The following is a 5,579-nucleotide window of genomic DNA, read 5'->3' as shown; positions in this document are numbered from 1 at the left end:
ATTTTTGGAAATCCTTCAGAATTATACACAGGATCTATTCTTTGTGATTTTAAATTTGATGCAAAATCATTCTTCAAAAATCAGATCTTTGAAAATTAGGGTTTTGCATTATTTTACTCATATCTCACAAACTGCTTGGATTTGTTGCAGGAAATTTTTTGTGCAGGTTTGGAAGACCATAAAGACTCTCCAGTAAAAATTTCAGATTTTTTGGATCGATTTTGCATTTTATATGAATTTTTTATGATTTTTCATAAAAAATTAATTTTTGGAGCAAATTAACAAATTTTTTGGATTTTCTTACATTTCTGGAAATATCTTGAAATTTTACAGGTGGTCTTTTTTTATGATGAATCAGGTCTTTGAATTGGTCAAAAAAACGCATTATTGAAGGCCCCTATTTCATAAAGTCTTTTGGATCTAAAATTTACCTAACTTGTGTACTTGCAGGAAGGGGTGATCATTTGAAACAATCCAAACTACTAATAAATCTTTGTTGCAGGTCCTTGGCAAGGTTTTTTGGATTTTTATTGTGTGCCTTGTTTTCATAGACTAGCAATCACTTCAATTGGTGCACTAAAATTGAATCATTGTCTTTTATGTCTTGAGCAATAGGCTCTTTTTGTTTAATCTTTAGAGGGCCTGTCTTCCCGTGTGGTCATTAGGACTACTAGTGAGAAGAGAATGACCCAAGTGGTAGCGAGGAAAACCCACCTCATCCAAACCACTATAATCAAATGTATTCATGGTGAAAACTATGAATAACGTGTGCTGATTAGTTCATACCGACACTATGTCTCCCCATATACCCGTTTGATCAAATTTATTTGATCATTTGTAGGGCGTAACCCCTACCGGCTAGGAGCCTTCTGTATTTACAGAGCTGAAAGTGCCGCATGTATGGCCACACGAGCGGATGCCCTTACTAGCACCTTTTTGTTTTAGAAGCCCAAATCCTTCTAGTTGTTGGGGCAGGAGGTCGGACCTCTGGTAGCGGCCCACACACATACGGTTCTTAGTAGAGATACAAAGTTCGCCATGGGGAGTTTTCATGGGGACTGATGCTTGGCTGACCCGAGAAGTGAGTGCCGAGGGTGGAGCCAGTGAGGTCAAGCATCTAAGTATCCGCTCTGAATAGCGTAGCCTCGGGGGTAAAACCCCATGTGGGATCAACAACTATTGTCTTGGCCAGCCATAAGAATTGTGCTTGACTTATGTTAAACATTCAAACAATCAAGACCAAACAGCAAAACATTGTGTCTTTTGTGTCTTCAAGTGTATGCAAAACAATTTTACATCAAACAACACACTTTTCTTGGAGTCATTGTCAGTCTAAACACCTGCAAACACTGAGTCCTCATCAACATTGTGTCCTCTTGTCACCAAAAATAGTCAAACATTCAGATTTGGTCACCACCAAAAACTTCACAAATTGGAAAAATTTCACAATCCAACAAACAAAAGAAATCAGTTTCGGCATACTTGAGCTTCCTAGGTTGTCTCTTCAGATTTCATCTAGCATTCAGCCTGTTCTAAGGTCTCACATAGTCCATCATTGCTTCACATCTCATTTTACATTCATACTTGTCTAAACTTGAGTCAAAAGGTCACTTGTTTGTCCTCATCATACTTTGTCAACACACTACATACTACTACACTTTGCTAAGTGGTCCCTCATTAAGTTTTCTTACCTTTGGGTCTCATTTGGTCTTACTTAGAGTCAAGGTCAGCTTACCTCATCAAGAGAAACTATCCTCTCTTTGGAAGTCACACCTACTCTACTATTTACATACTTGGTCTTACACTTTGGACATTGCAAGTACACCTCAAGATTCATTTACACTCCATACAACTCTTGGTCTTCCATACTCTTTTCATTTTTCATCTAGTCTCTCACATATTGGTCAAACACCTAGTTCATGGTTGAAACCCGCCTTCAAAAATCTAGGAGAATAGCTAAAGAAGCTCAAGAATCCGTAAACATGAGTTCTTATGAGTATGACAATGATCTATTCTACAATCCTGAGCACACTACATTACCAGACATGAATGTTTATAGAAACAATCCAAATGTGGAAAGCGCAAACACTATAAACAACAATACTACACACAATGACAATGTTGACAACTCTTCAATACTATCAGCAGACATACAAGAATTTATAATGGATCCTCAATTCAATAGATTGGTTGAAGAGATAATGAGGAGAGATCGTCAATACTTTTTAAACATGATGGCACAAAGTGGAGCTAAAATACCGCATGATTTTGACTTATCTCAACTTATGGAAAGTCGACCCTCACAACAAACTCAATCCAACATGGATCAAAGGAGACCAAATAGTGGAGGAAATAGAGGACCGAATATGATGCCTGAGTCACCATCAGTTCTGCTTCAAAAACCGGCAATCCCACATACACAAGCTCAAACATATGATACTTACATTCAAAGACCATCATGGAGGCCTTATGCTCAAACACATGCTCAAGGTATGGATCAATCAAGACAAGTGGATACTCAAGGACATCCTCAAAATTTTGACACAAGGAGACCTCATGTCAAAATTGGGGGCAACACAATGGAAAATGAAAGACCTGTTGAATATGGTTTATACACACAAAACAGATATGGGGTTCCTCAACAAGAAGTTACACCAAGTGCTCCATATATGTCGCAACAATATAGACCTCCATATGGACATGTTTACGATCAGTATCATCCATACATGCAACAAGCTCCTCCTCAAATGGGTGTTTCAAACATGGGGTATGCTACAAGAAATCAGTCTCCTCCCAAGAATAATTTGGAACAACAAATTAGAGATCTACAAAAGAAAGTGGAGGACATGAGTACATCCAAACCTACATACACTATGAGAGATATATGCCCTTATCCCTTTGATAAGAGCATTCCAATGCCTCCGTTTCCTCCGCACTTTGTAACACCAAAATTTGACAAATATAGAGGGAGAGGAGACCCCAAGGCACATATAAGACAATTCTTCACAGCTTGCATTGAGGTAGCGGCAGAAGAAACATACTTGATGAGGTTGTTCCCACAGAGCTTAGGTGACCAAGCTATGGAATGGTTTTCTCAATTACCTCCTGGTATTAAGTCATGGGGCGACTTAGCAGAGGCATTCATTCAGCATTTCTCTTACAACATTGAAATAGATGTCTCAGTTACTACCTTGTGCAATACGAAACAAAAGGAAGGAGAATCTTTCGCAACATTCTTACAGAGATGGAGAAACCTAGCTAGCAGATGCTCTTGCGAAATTCCGCAAAAACAAATGGTAGAGATGTTCACACAAAATTTTAACAAAGACATTGGCTATGATCTAAGGAAAGCTTGTTTGTCCACCTTCAAGGATGTCATTGAAAAGGGCTTAGCAACAGAAAAGGTTCTAATTGAATAGGGAGTCATTAAGATATTTAAGGAAAACAAAGATGACTTTAAAGGAAAAGACAAGCCAAGATTTTGGAATAAAAACAAGAACACAGTCAATGATGGTGTTGTTGATGCCAACACAGTGAGACCAAAGTTCGTCTTTTCTGGATCAAGTTCTACCAACAATCAAGTGAACAATCAAACAACTTCAAAACCACGAAGGAAGTACACTCCATTGGGAGAACCACTTGAATCAGTATTCAAAAAGCTTGTAGCAAACAAAGTGATCACAGTTCCAGATTTTCCTCCATATGAACCAAAGGTCAAACCGAATTGGTGGAATGATGATGAATATTGTGAGTTTCATAAGAGCAAGGGTCACAAGACAGGTAATTGCCATCGATTGAAAAACATTGTGCAAGATCTCATTGACAGAGGAGATATAGAGATTGAGGGACATTCATCTAACCAAGAGCATGAGGTGTTTAAGGAACCATTCCCAAAACATGACAAAGGAAAAGGCAAAGTCACAGATGATCAAGCCAATTACACCAGAGCACCTTACAATTATGATTCTACCATCAATCACATCTCAATGGACAATCATATCTCTACCATTACTATCAAAAATAAAAATCCTGAGAATCCTCCTCAACGACCTAAAATTGTCCTAAAGGGTGTGGGATCTTCATCCAAAGCTACCTCCAAATGTCATGTTACAACCCGTCGAGGTAAGATTACATTGCCAGGTGCCTCCACTAATAATACCAATTCTTCATCAACCAAGCCTGAGTACGACCTTGTAGAACAACTAGGGAAGACACCTGCACTCATCTCTATTCTTGAGCTCTTACGTATATCTCCTGCACATAAAGCTATCCTTGACAAAATCTTGAGAGATACTGTCGTCCCCACTGATCTGAACGTGGACCAGTTTCAAGCCATGGTGGGATACCTATCCATTCCACACTCCCTCACATTCACAGAAGCCGATGACGCCTCCATAAGTCAGCCTCATAATGCACCCCTACATGTTGAAGCCTTCATACATAAACACCGAATAAAACGAGTCCTGATAGATGGAGGAGCAGGTCTTAATATTTGTACATTGAGCACCATCAGACAATTCGGATATTCTGACAAAGCTGTGAATGCTACAAACCAAATCACCATTAAGGCCTATGATGATGAAGAGCGTTCGTCCAAGGGCACAGTCACCTTACCACTAAGAATAGGGCCAGTCACAAAGGATGTGGTTTGTCAAGTCCTTGATCTAGATCTCACATACAACATATTGCTAGGGCGTCCATGGATTCATGAGATGAGAGCAATACCATCTACATATCATCGATGTATCAAGTTTCCACACAATGGAGTTGAAGTGACCGTCAAAGCGGATCCAAATCCATTCATCTATTGCAACAATCTACAACCTAGATCAGAAATAACAATCCCAGTCAATCGCGAAGCTATTCCTTCATCGACATATGTGGATCCTGAATCCTTAAAAGCTTCTACATCAAAACAGGCAGAGCTAAAAGAAGACAAGTTCAAGATTAAAGACATGGGATGTGGTGAGTATATCTTTCATGTTGATCAACTCCCACAGTCTCCTAAGACATTCAATCAACAAGAACAATCTACAAGCAATATGCAAGACCAAGGAATTGTGTGTGAACCACCTAGTGTTGTGGCTACTAAGTCCGAATGCAAATCTCCTCCAGCGGTGCAAGCAGCTCTTGATATCAATAGTCCTAAGAGTGGTTCCAGTGAAGAATCTATTGAGCATATCGCCAACCCTCTTGAGAACTCACATAGCCTTACCATTTCATCCACTCATTCCATTTCCACTTCGCTTCCAGACTTGGATCAACAAGAATTACAAAAGCCCTTACTCATTGGGGATCACAAATCAAGCTTTGAAAAGAAAAATCTAAAAGTAAAAACTAAAGAAAAGTCCTTTAGTCCAAATCAAAATCAAAAGCTACTGGACTCAGCAAAAATCAAAGTCAAGGATAAAAATCCTATGCAACAAAAAGAGCAAGAGTTGATCTCCCCTAATATCAAAATAACTGGGGGCAAAAGTTCTACAATTGCTAGTCAAAAAGCATACTTGTTGATCCTAAGTCTCCATCATGCTATCCTACTTTCACTTCTTTTCGCAATCATAAGCCTTCATAACTCATCC

This window comes from Cryptomeria japonica, chromosome 4 (assembly GCF_030272615.1).
Source record: "Cryptomeria japonica chromosome 4, Sugi_1.0, whole genome shotgun sequence".
Classification (NCBI taxonomy): Eukaryota; Viridiplantae; Streptophyta; class Pinopsida; order Cupressales; family Cupressaceae; genus Cryptomeria; species Cryptomeria japonica.
Note: the sequence above shows the minus strand (reverse complement) of the source record.